General features: G+C 41.1%; 1 protein-coding gene across 3 annotated transcripts in view; it reads left to right on the plus strand.

The window, feature by feature from the left end:
• Window positions 1-18192, plus strand: part of LOC149218424 (mediator of RNA polymerase II transcription subunit 15a-like) — a 261002-nt gene that overhangs the window by 60359 nt on the left and 182451 nt on the right. The window lies entirely within an intron of this gene.

Raw genomic sequence — 18192 nt, forward strand, 5'->3', positions numbered from 1 at the left:
AGGAGAATCTTGAGGGAATCTTCCAGATTCCTTGGAGGCTGAATTTTCCTAGATTCAGAATGTAGCCAATTTTATACTCATTCTTCTCAGAATTTCACAAGGATCTCAATGGTGAGACCAGTTTGCTGATTTGAGCAGAAAACCTGTAGATGACCCGGAGGAGGGAATCTTTTAGGAATCTAGGGGGAATCTAAAAGATTCCTGTAGCTCGAGATTTTAACTTTGTCAGAATTCAGGAATTTGGCAGCCGATTTTACATTATTCGACACCACGAATCTGATGGTGTAATCAGATTTTCCATTTGATCATTCCTTTTCAGCCACTTTTCAAAGCTGAGTGCAGGTGTCCGCATTCAATGTGTGAGTAGTCATTTCTGTCAGATTCAACGCCACGAGATTGATGGTGCTGCTAGATCCAACAGTTTATCATCCTCTTCTTCATATAATTCCTTGATGTCAGGTATATGCATTGTGATCATGTACTTATTTGTCTCTTTGCTTGAGATGCATTGTGTTGTATAGATCCCTGTTTAATGTTTGATGTGGGATCTTGTTTTGTTCTTGATGTGAGATGTACTTATTGTCATGTTTTGGTTGAGATCCCTTTGTCGTCATGTTGACGGGATACTCATGTGTCGCCATGTATGTTTGAATTGAGATCCCTTTGATGCCATGTTGGCGGGATGCTCATTATTAACATGCGTGAAATTATGTCATGCTGATAAGAGTCCTTTTTTGAATGAGAGTTCCTGCAGCGGAACATCTCTTGGAGCCACTCCTGCGTGAGGGCATATTCCTTGTATGATAGAGAAAACACATGCATGTACATCATCACTCTTTCTAGCACTTAATGCAGTGGCCTACACCATCTTGACACCGGGACCCGGAGACGTAGTCCCTCCTGGATGAACTCCGTTATCAACATCTTTTGTTTTATGTTGTTGATTCTTGTCATATTCCTTCTTCTTTACATCATGCATATATGTTCCTTTATGCTCTTTTAAATCAAATTCCAATCAAATCACGAAAGCAAAATATCTTGGTTAAATCCGAGAGTTGTGTCAACTCGGATCACAACATAGCCTCGCAACTTCTTGACGACATTGTAATCTTCCTTCACTTGGTCTGCGAGATTCTTTTCTTGAGACTTGCCAACAAAAGCCCTGGAAGGATCTGCTCCTACACATGGCAGCGCGATGATCCTTTTGATAAACATAGCGTTAATTTTGATCCTCTCCCCAAACCATAAGGCTTCGTCGTGCACCAAAGTCAACAACTACTGCACGCATATTTTATTAATGTCGTTGTGCTCAAAATGAGGCACAATCAACATATTCAGTAATCCAGCGCACTGAATCCTGGCCTCCCACGTCATTGGTTCTACTCTCGTCACACCATACTCCTCATAGTATACCATCTTCAGGTATTTACTCGGCTCAAAATGAGGGAATTTTTCCTTGTCCGCCAAATCCCAATCCTCCATGCGCAGTTGTGGTACTTGCACCAACAACGCTCCTTTAAAGGGCACATCTTTGGGTAGCAAAGGTGTGCAAATGGAAAATTTTACTGCATCATGGTCCTTTGTCACCTTAGCAGTCAGATTTCTTGGCGGCATACACGGAGGTAACTGCGAATTTGGCTCATCCTCATTGACACTTACATCCTCAACCCCTGTCTCAAGTTCTTCCTCCTCTAAGTCAACCAGCTCCATTGGTTGCTTCTTTTTCTCTTTGTCCATCTTTTCCTTGCTCCTTTACTCACCAGTCACCTTCCTAGTCAACTGCCTTTTCGATGGTTTCTGTGGTTTCTTATGTTTCTTTATTGTTGTTGTTTTTGTTGGTTCTACCATTGTCGTTGCTTCTTCAACATCTGTGGGCTTCAACCTTGGAAATCTAGGAGCTTTAGTGTGTGTAGGAGGAGTAGCAGTCATGATGTTTATTAATCCTCATTTTGGAAATTCCCAGTAGACGTCCTACCAATCCTCACCAGACATGCAACACTTCTCTCGGCTCAGACTTAGGCGCAAAATCTCACCAGATTTCTCCAAGAGGCAGTGTCTAAATGTGGAGCGAGATGCCATATTTATAGCCAAATTCAAATTCTAATTCCTTGCATGCCTTCAGATCTTCCTCATAAATGTTAATTTGGCAGCATATTTTCATAGATATGCTCCTTAAATGCACTTTCCCCACTCCCTTCAACGACAAAATCGCGGTCAAATCAACTATAGATTTACCAACGGTCACATTTTGGGCAGGCTGCACTGGACCCTCCCTTATGGTGCAGCTCCATTTCTGTTGCTTTCTCCACCTATGCCATCTCCCTAAACATTTCGCACCCCTCCTTCTTCGACGGAACTATTTCTCGACATAGTAGTTTATAGTCCTGCGCTTCCTTTCAGCTGCCGGAAGCACTAAGACTTTCCTGTTGTCATATAGTAATTGCATCCTTCCAGGGGCAGGATCGTCCCTGTATACCTTCAATTTGCTCCAATTAATCCTTCCAGGAAATAACTCCCCATTCAGCTTGGCGAGCTGAACTGTGCCACCATACGAAATATACTTACTCACATAGGGTCCCAACCAATGCATCTGAAAATTTCCCGGAAATTTTGTGAGCTTGTTGTCATACATCAAGACCAAATCTCCATTCTTAAAAGTGCGTTGCTTAATGTGGGGATCATGCCACTCCTTTTCCCTAGCTTTTTGCACCTACTGATGAAAACCGACCAAAAAGAAATCCTCCTCCAGCAAAATTAGCTACGCTAAACGTTCCTTCATGAAGTTGCGATCGACCATCTCAGTTACTATTGCAATCCTTAGATGGGCACTATATGCTCCATTGGCATCACTGCTTCTTGTCCATGTACCAGTCTAAACAGGGTTTTCCCTGTCAATTTCTTATAAGTCGTCCTATATGCCCATAGAACTGTTGGTATCCCTATTAACATTGCGGATTTTAGTTAAGGAATTTAACCAATAGTTTGATAAAAGCTTCGACAGTACCATTCACATGGGGATGATACGGTGTACTCTTCTGATGGTGCATTTGGAATTCTTTTGTCAATGCCTTAATTGTTTCATTCAACAAGGGAAAACCTCGGTCACTCATCAAGATCTTTGGGCATCCAAATCGTGACATAAGATACTCGAAGATAAACTTCGCAGTAGTTCTGCGCTACAATCCTTCATGGGTTGTACCTCGACCCATCTGATGGGCCTCTAAATTAGACATAAATTAAGGCCCATACCTCTAAATTAAACATAAATTAAGGCATATGACCATCCTTAAACACATTAAACCTGTCTTTTTGCCTTAGATAATGTATTTTTAATTTGAATATATTCGTTAGGAAGGTTTATGAATAATTTCATATTTGTGCATAATATTATTTATTTCTGTGGAATATTGTGAGAATATTGGGCAGATTATGAAGATTTGGAGGAGGAGATAATTTAGGGACTTTATCCCTACTACAGGAGGATCAATATTGAATAATAAATCAACAAGATATTATGGAATTATGACACAGATTGTGGAACTCCAGTGATTGAGAAAATCTAGGAATGTGTTCCCTACCATTTAATGCAGATTCCTAGTATTGGGAACCAGATCCACTAATGAAGGGATTTTGGTGGGGAAACCTTCCTCCTTTCATGGGGAATTATTCCTAATCATTTTGTATAAGTACCAAGTCAAATTTTCCTCTAGAGATAGATTTTTATTAGTCTTTTTGTGGAGAGAACTCGTATTTTTGCAGCTCCATTGTACTTTCTTGCAGGGATGTAATTGTATTGATGAAAATAATGAAGATTGGTGTCATGTTCAGCTTCTGAATCTTGTTCTCCTCCATAGGACTCTGATTTTCCTTGGGCTTGGCCATCCCAGGATCCTCAGAGCCCTTTTATATCATTTTCTTTCTTTCTTTTCTCTTCTTATTCACATGCATCTCTTGTTTTTATTTCTTTCTATTTCTATATATAGTATTAATGATTTCTCGTTGTAGGATTAGTTTAAATGGTTGATGTAAGTTATTTGCAGGATCACAAGCATCATTTCATCCTTGGAAAAGCTTTGAAAGGTCATAGTAATCATTGAACTAGTTGGATTAGTCTTCTTATTCCCAAATCTAGATTTCTGGAACTCCTTTTTAGCAAAGAACAATAAATTTCTGCTATTTTTTAGAGCATGCTAACGAGCTTCAATTGAGTTGGTTCCACTTAAATTAGATCAAAAAAACATTCTATTTAATAACAAAATTCACCCCATTGCATTTTCACTTTATTAGGTTAGGCATTTGATAGATTACTAGCTCACTAGTTCTCGAATTTCTGATTTTTGGACTAGGTAATTTTCCATTATTTAATAAATCTTTCCCATGTATAGATGAATTTGTGGATAGATGCAGACAATAATGTGTGTTGTTGCAGGATCTTCTACATTGTAGGGAGACCTCATCTCGCCTCATCCACCCATGTTGCCAAAATCCACTAGTCTCAATCCAAATTCTTGTTTTATAAGCAAAAATTGCCATTGAACAAATCTACCAATCTTGAAGCCCTTGCTTGAGTTATGGCTAGTGTCCACCACTTCCATGCCTTATTCTTCCATTATCCACCTTTCCCAAGCTCCATTCCACCTTCTAGACCACTTCCTAAGCTTTTGGCCTGCTTTTTGTAATAAAACAAGGGATCCTGTAGGAACTAGTACTTCCTGTAGACATCCTGTAGGAAAACCTATAGTGGCCTGTTTTGAGCCCAAATTGAGAAAAATCATCACTAGAAGCTAGGATTAGGCCCCTACTTGCCCTCCAAGCCATCTGAACCATTGTACTCATTTTCCTCCACACCTGTCTCCCCTGCCAAAGAACCAAGCAAGATTAGCATTTACATTTTTCAAGTAAAAAGATAAAAAGGAAAAAGTTATTTTATATTTATTCATGCACACAGTAGTTAGCACTCTCTAGATCAGATTCCATGCTCAATTAGTTTAAATCATCACATGTGATAAATAGGGTTAAGTTAGGTTTCTTTTACATTTAGTTCATGATCTTTATGCAATTAGAATATGTTTCTTTCCTTGTACTTTATTTCTTGCAATAGGTTAGGGTTTCCATTTCAGTTCATTTTCTACAATTAGTTTAGGGTGTGATTTCAGTATGTGCACTCCATTACATCATGACAGCAAAGTAAGGACACATTGTATGCTACACATATAGTGATGTTACCTCTTAATTTTGTATGAACCCCGGGTGGATAATTAAAAGTCAATAGCCTTGGGAGTTGCAACATTCTTGCTGCAATACCGAGGCTCATCGCCATCTGGTCAAGTAGTCCGTCGCAGTGATGATATAACGTGCACCCGTCCTCTTCCCTGGGGGATTAATTGGTCCAACAAGATCAGTTGCCCATTTATCAAATTCCTACAGCGTGACTTGTGGATTTAAGAGAAATCCATCCCTTCGCAATGGTCTTCCAGTCCTCTGACATACATCACACATATTGTAGTACTGCTTAGAATCGTTATGTACCATAGGCCACCATAATCTTGCTCGCATAATCTTCTGCACACCTGCCTTACCTGCATAGTGTCCTCTTGCGACACCACCATGTGCTTCAGCCAAAATATTGTGTCGTTCACACTCAGGTACATATTGGTGCAAAACTTCATCGAGTCTCACCTTATATAAGTGTCTTGCAATCACTAAAAAATTTGCAGCCATAACTACTAGTTCCTTGTTTTGTTGTGTTGTGTATCCTTTAGGAGCGATGCTAGTAGATAGAAAATAAATAATTTCCGCAAAATGTTCATCAACAACTCTGATAGCGAATAGTTGTGTGCCAGGTAACCCTTCATCAATAGTAGTAGGTTCTTCATCGTTCTCGATCCTAGAGAGGTGATCAGGTCCAACATTTAACCTCCATGGCTTAACTATCACTTCAAAAACATACTCCTGGAAGAGAAGCAACCATCTACAGATCTTCCCCCGAACACATGCTTATTGACCATGTATTTCAATGCAAAATGATCCATGTACATTTTAAAGTGCGCACCTAGAAAATAGTGCCTGAATTTTTATAGTGCATATACCATGGCGAATCCTTCTCATTCTGTGGTTGACTAGATTCTCTCCACCTTCGATAGTTTCCTACTAGAAAAGGAAAGCAGGTGGCCAATATATTCTTCACCTGGTTGAGTTGAAACAAATCCCAACGCTATATAAGATGCATCCACATGCACATGAAATTATTTCTTCCAATCCGAGAATACTAGGATTGGCATAGTAACAATCTTCTCCTTAAGAACATCCAAGCTCTTCTACGCATATGCCTTTATAAACTTCATGTATGAGCCAAAGTTGTAGCTGCTTTACATTCCTAGGTGGATCTAAATTGATAAATACGACGATTTTGGCAGGGCTGACCATCAATCCCTACTTATATACGACATCCCCCAATAGTATTCCATAAGGTACACAAAAAATACATTTCTTCAAATTAAAGGAAAAATGGTACTTCTTGCATGTATCCAACATTAGGCGCAAACTAGAAACATGTTTCCTAACTAGCCCAAATATCGTCCAATCATCGAAGTAGACCTCTAGAAACTTGTGAGTAAATTCCTTGAATGTTGCGACTACCACCCTTGAAAATATGACAGGGGCAATTTTCAACTCGGAAGGCATAACTGTATATTGGAATGAGCCCCACTCGATAGCGAAGGTAGTCTTGCTTCTATCCTCTGGCACAATCTTAATTTGGTGATATCCCAAAAATCCATCTGTGAATGAATAAGCCTCCTATCCACCAATGTTTTCAAGAACTTAATCTGTAAAAGGCGTAGGAAAGGGGTCATGTACGCATGCATCATTTAATTTCTACAACTCTACGCAGATACTTATATCACCCTTTGTTTTCGTTTCCTGGACCACCATTGGACAGACCCATTCTGATTCTTCTACTGGCTCAATTATACCTGTCGCGAGAATCTTATCCAGCTCTTCTCTTACCTTTTCCTTGTACTTTGGGTTTAGTCGATATGGGCGTTTCTTAGCCGGCTTCGCATCTGGCTTTAAGTTGATATTCATCATACCCAAATCACCCACTATACCCTTCAATTTAGAGAACTTTGTTGGAAATAAGTCCTTATATTCATGCAATAATTCAACAACCTTGCCTACCATGTTTTCATCCCAATAGTCAGCAATATGTGCGAACTTTGGTTCTACATTTGAGCCAATATTTACTTCTTTTTTCTTTACCGGCTGTGATATATCAGGGATCTTTACATCAAGTCCTGCAACTTCGCATAGTCCCTCTGACTCAGGAATATTGATATTTCGTAGATCCTCATCACCTTCTTCCGTAGTAACGTTGTAGCATTCCAAAGCATGTTGTAGCTATGCACTCCATTGAAGTTGCATCCAAGTTATAGGTTCTACTAGTTTTCAAAAGATCATTGCCTTAATCTCCTGAAGCACCCCATCAATGCATTTGAACCAGTCTTCAAAGCTGAATGTCAGCAGGAAACTCTCCTTCATTTCATCCCAATCAGCAGTCCTGTGTCGCAACTTCATCTCCAAATACCAGTTCATCAGTATAACACCTAAGGTATGAATAAAGATATGTACCCACTCTGGTTGAGGTAGCGCACCCCAAGCCTTAGTCCATCGAGCTAGTTGTTTGCATGGGTCATATTTACCTGTATACTTTTCAGTAAGTTGTGTTGTTACAGAGCCAAATCTTAATCTCATTAGCCTACGATATTCCTTCCAATCAACAATATTATCTTTATGGGTTCCCCACCATCTTGCAGGTGCAACTCTTAAAGCCAAATCTAGAGCCTAGAACTTGTGCTCCTTTGGTATGTCTCTTTCAAAATGGTAAAGAAAAATATTGACATAATCTAGACCATCAAAATAAGGTAATTTACATACCTCAGTTGATATACAATGCAGAGACTTTGTAAGCCTATTGCATCGTAGTGTAGAGACCTCATGTAACTGATTCTGCTAGTTTTCTAATTCTTCATCTGAGTCTAATTGGCATGAAATATCATTCTCCTAATTGACTCATCCATCTGTAGTGGGATTAATCCAGTCTTCATCTCACGCAATGAGTTTATATATGTAATCAATGTCTTCGTCATCGTAGTCATCACAGACTGGCTCTTTGTATCGCGCACCTTCAGCTAGATCCAATGGACCAACCAATCTGAGGTTGTTCTTTTCAAACACCATGCTTCACTTCTTCAAATTAATAATAGCATTCATGTTGAAAGCCCAATCAATCCCGAGCAATGTTGGGTATGGATTACTGTCATCTACTATTTCAATAACTTCAAAATCTGCAAGCACATTGGCTCCCTCAATATCTACAGTCACTCCATGCAGGTGACCCATCAGAATTATATTTTGTTGGTTTGCCATGTGCAACTGGATTGATGACCACTACAACTTAGGTTCCCCCATACGTTCCCAAGTCTGCTTTTGTAGTACATTAGCATCAGCTCTTAAGTCTATAATTATTTGGTCCATGTCAAAATCACCAATTTATGTTGTCAACTGCATCTCCCTATCGGTCTTCTTCTTACTTCGGTTCACCTTATTCACTACGCATTGTTCTGGTAACAACTTATCCTTACTAGCACAGTTATCTATCAGTTATTGTAGTCCTTCAACTACCTTTTGATCCCTCAACAGCTTCATGCATGTCTGCAAAAACAATTTCAGTATTGTGGGATCAGAGTCCTCCATCGCAGTAATTTCTTCATATTTCTCTTTTCATGGGACTATTTGTATTTGGTTTTTAGACGTATAAGCACCTGGATCCATAAAAAAAAAATCTTACCTCCATAAATGTCTCCTTTCTCTTTGTAAGTCAAATCCAACATTCTTCTCGCCAGCCCTGTGAACCCATGTATTCAATTTTCCTTCTACCTTGTCTTCACCAGTGGCTATACTACTTCGCATGAATATATTGACAATAGGATTGTCCTCACACGGCTCAGATCTCATCATCTGAATGTTCTATGTTGGTTGTTGGTTCTTATTTTCCTGCATCTTTGCTATTAATACAGGACAATATTATATAACATGATCAAATTTTTTACAGTATTGACAAGAAGGATGAGTTGGATTCTGATAGTCGTGCGCAAAATGTCCTGGTTCTCCATAGTTGTAGTAGATGATCTGACCCCAACCTCTTCCAATGCCTCCTCCTCGTCCTCTTCCAACGCCTCCTCCCCATCCTCTTCCCTATCCTTGGAATCCTCTGCGAGTCGCAGGTGAGCCTTGATCATTATGCGCATGGGTTTTAGCCTTCATCCTATACATTGAGGTTTCGTCTATCATCAAGTCATAGCTTTGGCAATCTCTTTCATCATGGCCAACCAATTTAAAAAACTTGCAGAATATTGCTTTAGTGATTGGACAAAATTTTGTAACAGATAAAAATTGTCTGTCGGATGCATTCCTGATAGTTGGCAGATACTACACCAAACACTTGAACTGACGATTGATCCAGAAGGAGACTCTAGTTTCAGTAGGTTGGGACATACCACAGTTATATAATCCCGATACACAGGGAACTTATCCTTATAGTGGCCTACATCTTTGCACTTCGTGCACCAAACTTCAGGGCGCAGTCCCGATTAAACCTCCTTTCCCTTCTTCAGATCCTGTAACTCCATATGCAGGTTTGCTAACTGTGACTGGATCTGTTGGACTCCTATATTTGTGTCCTAGATCAGCGAAGACTCTAAATTCATCGTGATATATAATGATTCGACCTAAGATTTGATCTTTTGTTGAGACAAAGGCAATCTTAAGTGTGGAAATAACGAAGCTATGTAACATTCCTTATGTTGTTCATCTGAAATCTGAAGATTAGCTTGTCTCAGTAAGCACTTCAACCTCTAATCTATATCCCATGCAGACTCGTTAGTCGTCTACTTGATCTCCTTTATTTTAGTGACACACTGAGCTTCTGATTTTGACTTTCTAAATTTTGCGTTCAGCGCAGACTTTGTCTCAGCCAACGTAGCATTCAGATTGGTTGTACTATATTTGATATACCATGTATGCACTCTATCCTGTAGCATTGTAACCAGTTGTGATTTCTTTATTTCATCATCATTGATTTGTTACGCTTTCCACATAGCTTCCGCTACGAACCAAAACTTATCAAGATCCTCTGATCTGTGACCCTTGAATACAAGCATTTTCACTGTATTCGCCATATTGAAGAATGAAGGTGGAGGCATAGGCTTAGGTGTATGAGGTGGCGATGGAGATGGAGAGGGAGTGGATGGAAGTGAAATTCTAGAAGTGCCTTGAACCTCTGTCCGCGGTGCACCTCCAGGTGTGTTAGGGTTGGTCCTTTCTTCTTCGCTATTTGATTCACCTGATAATGGACAGTACATGCCCTCAATATATGTGTCCCAATCGGCTCTGAATATTTTTCTGCTTCACATAGATCTGGGCTGACCTCTTTTAAACATCAATTCATATGCATAACACCCTTTTCGTACAACAACATTTTAATCCAAGTTTTTATTGATTTCAAGTACTTACCACTCAGACCCTTAAAGAATCGGCATTCAACTTCACTATAAGATACAGATGTGTCAATTGCAAATTCAATGATGAAACCACCCAAAATATTATCAATCCAATAGTCGACAGCCATTGCAACCTTTTAATCAAACTCTTCAAGATGCTTGATCAGTTCAGGAGTCCACACAATAGGATCATTGTGTTTCCAAGTAGGTTCATTTTCCGCTAACTTAGACAACCACTTGTGCAATTCTCAAGGGAACGATGCAAAGAAAACTTCATGCTCTTCTGTGTAGATATATCTCTATAGCCACCTCTCTTTTGACCAGTGCGGATTCTGATTTTCCTGAGATGATAACTCTTGCAACTTTCGATATACCCACTTCTCGAGTTCTTTCTTAGTTGGTATCCATGGATGCCACATCACACATCCCTTAGATAGATCTCGTTCCTGACAACAGAAACATTTGTTGGCTTGAGGGGGCTTGGACCTAGGTTCAGAGTTATCTACACTAACCAACAAAACCCTACACTATCGGCCCTTTCCGCAACAGTCCGCTTAGCGCAAACTGCAGTCTCACCCGAGGCAATATTGGGGGATGCTAGAACCAGGTTTCTGCATCGAGAAGGCTATGTGATATAGCAGCAATCGAGGGCTCAATCTGGTCTTCGCAAACCCTTATCTTTAGAATCACAAACTTAAAGTGATTTCTATTTAAATAAATCTATGAGCTTCGCATAATTTTTCTAACATGCATACGTTATCATATAGTAGTAGATCTGGACCTTCACGATGCAATTAAAACAATATTACAGAGAATCGAATCATAACTAAGCATAAACATAAAAACATATAGATATACAAAGAACACATAGAATGGCTTCAAATATGTTTTATTACTTCAGATATTCAATGAATACACTTCTTCTGACCCTACGCACACAGTTGCAGGGGCCCGCACACTCAGTTGCACACTTACCAAGGTCTCCACGCGCTCAGCTGTGAGAGCCTTCCCCTTCGTCAGAATACAAAATTACAGACAAAATAGACTCAAGATCTCATTCATCAACTGATTGTCGAATGACTGCTAGATGACTTCCTTTTATAGTTCTTACATTACATTATCATGGTTCGCTAACCATGGGCGGAAATCAAAACATCCCATCCCTTTACAAAATAAGAGGATTTGACCTGCCTAAAAGCCCCTTTGACTCTTGACGTTCTGTGTTATTCACGCTCTGCTCCTCAAAATGAAGAGACTTTACAATATTACAAAAAATGACTCAAAAATTAGACTTGGGGGACCCCATCCAAACAGGAATGTCTATATGGTGTGTTTGCGTCGGTTCCACTTCCTTAACATGACTTCAGAGGTCGAATCATATCATAAGAACTTCTCATCACATGTTTACCCTTGTTGGCCGATTACTTCGGTAGATGTGGGAGGAGGGAGTTACAACATCATCATATACAACATTTAACTACAAGGGTATGCAAATAGTTAAATGTTGTCGCTAAATTCAACCCCCTTTAGAACCAGGCTATTTTTGTGGGTTTTGCCTTGCGTGTCCTTCATCATATGACTTCTTTTTGCATTCCCATAAAATAAAATCGTTGCTCCAATATTCATAGAAAATTATTCATATCTGCCCTGCATTAGTTTTATTATTATAATGATCATTATAACTTAAAAAATATATTATTATATTTAATGAAAAATTAATTCTTAATCTTAAATTAATAATTCAAATATATATATTATAATAATTTAAATATTAAAAAATTAGTCCTTTCAAACATGAAGATTTTTTCGTGACCTGGAGCGATGGAGCAGCTCATGAAGACCTAGTCTTCTTCCCGTGCTATGGCGCCTCTGTGTTCTGTGCCCTGGGAGCTTCTGCCCTACGGCCCTCCAGCCCTGGGCCCTCTTCCTTGCCTCCTCTGCGCCATTTGTCCCTACGCACATTTACTGAGCGTGTTGAGCCTACGTTGTGTGCACTGTGTGCCTCGTTTGCTGCTGGGAGGTGGCCCGTAAGCTAGGGTTCGCCCCCATGGAGGTCCCAGGTTCGCCCTAGGTAGGCCCCCTCCCCCCCCTCCGCCTTCATCTACCGACGCCTTCAATCGGCTCTTGGCCAGTTTGCCGCAGAAGAAAAAGAGTGAAGCAGCCAAGTTTGTTAAGAGGCTCGAGGATATTCCTGAAATCTCCCTGCTGCCAGAAACCCCGATCCAAGTCGCCCTATCCTTGGTTGAGCGTGCCCTCGTTGGCTAGTTCACCGGACTATGGTCATCTCCTAAATCCACTGAGATCTGGGTCAACAAGAACTGGGCACCATCGATCAAGAATAGCGTCACATATTATTTTTTGGGACGAGGTTTTTTCCTCTTCGAATTCACCTCTAAGGACGACAAGGATCTGATCTTCCAGAATGGCCCCTATTTCATGGGCCCCCAGGGTCTTTATCTCAACAAATGGATGCCGGATTTCGACCCTGCAGTCAACGTTCCCACGACTGTCTCGGTGTGGGTTAGGCTTCCAAACCTCCTAGTTCATTGTTGGAACTAGGACTTGTTGAAGCACATCAACAATGCCCTTGGGAAATTTATAGATCGGGCAAACAACAAAGACCAATTTGACTGTGCCTAAATCTGTGTAGAAGTAGACCTAGAGGTGGGACTCCCGAAAGCTATCAAAATCAACGTAGGAAGCTGGACTCATGTGCAGAAGCTAGATTATGAGCAGCATCCCTTCAAATGCCGAAAATGTCATCTCTACGGTCACTTCGCCAGAGGATGTCCATCCAATGTTGAGCCAGATAAGGGTAAGGAAGAGGGTTGGAACCAGGTCAAGCGTGCCAAGACTTCCCACAAAAACCACAAGCACAGTGGTCCAAATGGAAAAGGCTCCCAGCAGGCCCCAGATCAACAACCCCCTCCTAGAATGGAGCAAGAAAATAAATTCACCCCCCCTAAGCTCACAAATGGAGGAAACACAAGAAGCAAACACCCAAAAATCAACTCCACTCGCAAAAGGTACCCCCTCTTCTCCCAAGGGGGCAAGTCTTGCTGAGAGCTCCAAAGGAAACACTGTAGAAATCGAGGAAGTGGATCAAGAATCTAAAGGCTCAGAGGAAGAAGGCGAAATAGGAGAATCGCAAGCTTTGATAAGGAGATCCACAAGAGGCCGCAAAACAAATCGGGAAAAAAGAGAGCAGGAAATTTTCAAAGATAAGCTACAAGGCATCCAGCCAACTCTTGAGAAGCTATTAGCGTCAAAACCAAAGATGACGAGAAACTAGCCCCAGGCTCCAAGGGAGCCAACCAAACACAAATGATGAAGATTGTCTCCTGGAACTATAGAGGTATGGGGAGTAGAATCAAAGAAGAAGCTATAAGAAGTTTAATAAGAATAGAAGCTCCTGACATACTCCTCATTCAAGAGACCAAACTGGAGGACTCTGCCTTCCTTCATGCAAGTAAGAAACTCTGGAATAAATGCGAGGCAAAATCAATCTTAGCTCGAGGGGCTTCCGATGGGTTGGGTACTCTCTGGAATGCTAGAAAATTCTTAGTCATTTCTGAGACCCTCAACTCTCACTGTCTGTTTTTAAAACTGCAGCATTTAGACTCAAAAGAGATTTTTATTCTCTTCAACGTGTATGTCCCTGTGAATGTTAGGGAAAAAAGGCTTGCTGGGAATCCATAAGAAACCAAGCAGACCTTGTGAACTTGGAGAATACCATCATTGCCGGTGATGTAAATCTCACTCTTCTTTTAGCAGATAAGAGAGGAGGCAGCATTGTTCGCGATCCGGCAAGGGAATGGGTGGAGGATCTTATGCAAGACTGGGACTTGCTGGACATTAAGCCAATCTCTGGTAAGTACACTTGGACTAATAAAAGAGTTGGCCCTGGCAACATCGTTACTAGGTTGGATAGATTCTTTCTTCAAAGCTCCTTTCTTCTGCTTGGTTTAGAGGCTAGAGCCCATATTCTCCCATGCAGCACTTCTGATCATAAACCCATCAAGCTTGAGCTCTTGGCCCAGCTTGATCATGGGCCTATTCCCTTCAGATTTAGCCTGCTCTGGGCTAAGCAATCTGATTTCATGCAAATAGTTAAGGACATTTGGTTGCAGCTGGTCAAAGGATAACCATCATCTCTAGGCTGAAAAAGCCAACATCACAAAAGAGATTCTAGACAGAGAAGCCCAACTCCAGCAAAACTATCACAAGGCTTGTCTAGCTGAGGAAGAATACTGGAGGCTTAAGTCACGCAGTCTTTGGCTTAAAGCAGGGGGCAAGAATTCCTCCTTTTTTCACAAGCACGCTCAGGTAAGGAAATGCATCAATTCCATCTCTGAAATCAAATATGGTACTACCATTCACAAGGATATTGTAAACGTAAAAAAAGCAGCCTCCCTTCACTTTAAAAGATTGTATAGTGAAGATATAGATCTGGACTAAAACTCTGATATGATGGACGTGGTGCCCTCCTTGATTACTGCTAAAATGAACGACCTCCTTGAAGCACCAAGAACGAAGTCAAGGATGCCCTCTTTGCCATGAACCCAGATAAAGCCCCTGGGCTGAACAGATTCTCATCCAGATTCCTCCAAATCTACTCGTCGATTGTGGAAAAAGATCTCTTCAAAATGGTTCTAAAGTCCCAAGCTTGCCAGAAAATCGGTGGCAACACGAACTCTAATTTTCTTGCTCTCATCCCCAAAGAGAAAGGAGCCAACTCTTTCAACAGGTTTCGCCCGATCTCGCTTTGTAATATTGGATACAAATTGATTACCAAAGTAATCACTAATAGATTGAAGCTCATCCTCCCCAAAATCATTCTAGAAAGCCAAGGAGGCTTCATTCAAGGTAGACAGATTGTGGACAATTTCACTCTGGTCCAAGAGGCAATTCGCTCAATTTTGAGTCGTAATGAAAAAGGTATGGTTGTCAAACTTGATCTAGCAAATGCATTTGTTTGAGTTAGGCATAGTTTTCTGCTGAAAATCTTACATAAGCTTGGATTCGGTGAGAACTTTATAAACTGGATTCGGGCTTGCATCTCGGAGCCTTGGATTGCCCCGTTAGTAAATGGCAGAGCTGTTGACTTTTTCAAAGCCACAAGAGGCCTCAGGCAGGGGTGCCCTCTCTCACCCCTACTATTTGTTCTTCAAGCCTCAGTCCTCAGTTTTTATTTAGACAAGAAAATGATGGATCAGGATATTGCTGGGCTCTGCATAGCAAGAGGCGTTAAAAACATCAATCATGCCCTATTTGCTGATGACACCTTGTTGTTGGGAGCTGCTTCTGTGCTCATGGCTTCCAGATTTAAAGGAGCTATGGATGAGTTTTGTAGGGTCTCGGGAAGCATACTAAACAATGGCAAATGCCACATCTATTGTTGGAATACATCGCCCAATTTGCTCAACTCCATTTCCAGATGCTTTGGTTTTGCTGCCTCCTCAACTTGGACTTCCTTCAAGTACTTGGGTCTCCTTGTTTTTCTCAAAAGAGCCTATAACAAAGACTGGCTCCCGCAATTGGAGGAATTCAAGAATAAGTTGCTTTTTCCTGGCTCAACATTGCTGGTAACTCTGTTCTCATAAAATTTGTTCTTAACAGCCTTCCATTATTTCAGTTTTCTGTCCTTCTTGCTTCGACTAGTATACTCAGAAAAATGGAGGAGACCATTCAAAAAAAAATTTGGAAGGGGGGCAAGCAGAATGAGAAAAAGATATCGCTAGTCAATTGGAATCCATCTCCAAACCGCTGTTGGAAGGAGGTTTGAATTTCAAAAATCTTTGTAATCATAATATTGCAATGGGTGCTAAATTAATTTGGAGAATCATTGCACCTAATCTAGGTTGGGCGTAATTAGCGCTATGGAGAAAATATTTCAAAGGCTAGCACTCTCGCTGCCTAGATCATCCTCTGCCGCATTCAAATTCGCCTTTTCTGAAGCTCTGTATAAAAGCCTGCCCTCTCATCAATGCTCATGCCTATTGGGTTCTCGGTAATGGAAAAAGGATCAATCTATGGACAGATAGGATAATGAATAATGATCCGTTGGGAGACTGCTACTCACTCCAATCACTGCACAGATGGATGAACGAGGCTGGTTTGCGTTCTCTGTGGGACATTTCCATCTGGCATGGTCCTCATTGGGCTGGTTGGAATCTTCAAACGCCCCCAGAGCTGCTTATGGAGCGTGATGTCCTGTTATCCAAGCTCCACGGTTCGGCTCCAACGTTGGCTCGAAAACGTGACTCAAGAGGATGGGGTGCGCAGGCTGGTGGCTACACCGTAGCTCATGGCTACGCCAAGCTGTGTGAGCACCCTCACGTGGCCACGAACCCAGCGCCGTGGAAGGGGATATGGCATTATCCTTCCTTGCCAAAAATCGACTACTTCAACTGGCTGCTTTGCCACTCCAAAATTTTGACTGATGAAAATCTTCAGAAGCGAGGTTTCCACGGCCCTTCAAGGTGTAGCCTGTGTAAGGAAAATCAGGAAAGCGTAATTCATCTTATGCTTGAATGCACTTTCACAATGCAAATTTGGTCCGAGCTGTTGGGAACTTTGAGCTCCAACTTCGCACTGCCATCCTCCATTTATGATCTATTCGCTAATTGGCTGCAAAGGTACCCTAGTCCCCCACCAAAAAACAAGATTATCAAAGTTTCTTGGTCTACTCTCCCTAAAATAATCCGTTGACAATTTTGGCTTGAGCGAAATAAAAGGATCTTCAGAAACTATGAACAGGATGCCAAGCTTGTGGTAGTTAAGATAAAATGCTAGTTAAAAGAGTGTCTTAGAGAGCATAAAGACGATTCAAGTTTAAGCCAGCAAGATATAAATTGGGGCTCTTCTCTCGATCTTCAGTTCCAAAAAGTTTCAAATAGTATCTCCCTCCCCAAAGATTGGCAAATAAGGGCTACAGCAAAAGAGTTCCAGGGATGGATTACAAATCATCCGAGACATTCTCTATTTTTCGATGGGGCTGCAAAGGGCAACCCTGGAAGAGCTGGCGCTGGAGGTGTCATATTGAACCCAAATGGCATAAGGATCCATAATTTCGCCTGGGGTTTGGGCATCGCTTCCAGCATTCAAGCTGAGGCTTTGGCTCTTTTCCAAGGTCTCAAGCTTCTGAAAGGGCTGAACATCAGGGAGGCTAATGTATTTGGGGATTCTCAGGTTATCATTAACACTATGGTGACTCATTCTAAGCCTTCGGACCTAAGGCTTGCAAGGCTGATCTTCAGAATAACAGATCTTGGAGACTCATTTCAGAAATTGAATTTCTACCACGTGTTGAGAGCTAATAACAAGGAGGCGGACATAGAAGCCAACAAAGCAGCCCTTCTTACGGCTGGAGCTTTGCTCAGAGGCGGAGATGAAACATGGGATCCAATTCCTTAATTTAGTGAGCTGTCATGTTTTACTGCCTATTGTTAAATCAGTATGTATGTACCCACAAGCTTGGGAAAATCACTGAAATTGACCACATAGTAGCAACTAAAAAGAGATGTGATCTAAGCATAAATGCCATGGCCTTTCAGGGTTGTGCGGCACCCGTGGAATTAGGCTCACCTTTTGTAATCCGAATTTTGGCATTAAGGCCAAGTATCTAATAATA

This window comes from Pinus tabuliformis, chromosome Q (assembly GCF_031772625.1).
Source record: "Pinus tabuliformis cultivar Carrire ecotype Pingquan chromosome Q, CPIR1, whole genome shotgun sequence".
Taxonomy (NCBI): Eukaryota; Viridiplantae; Streptophyta; class Pinopsida; order Pinales; family Pinaceae; genus Pinus; species Pinus tabuliformis.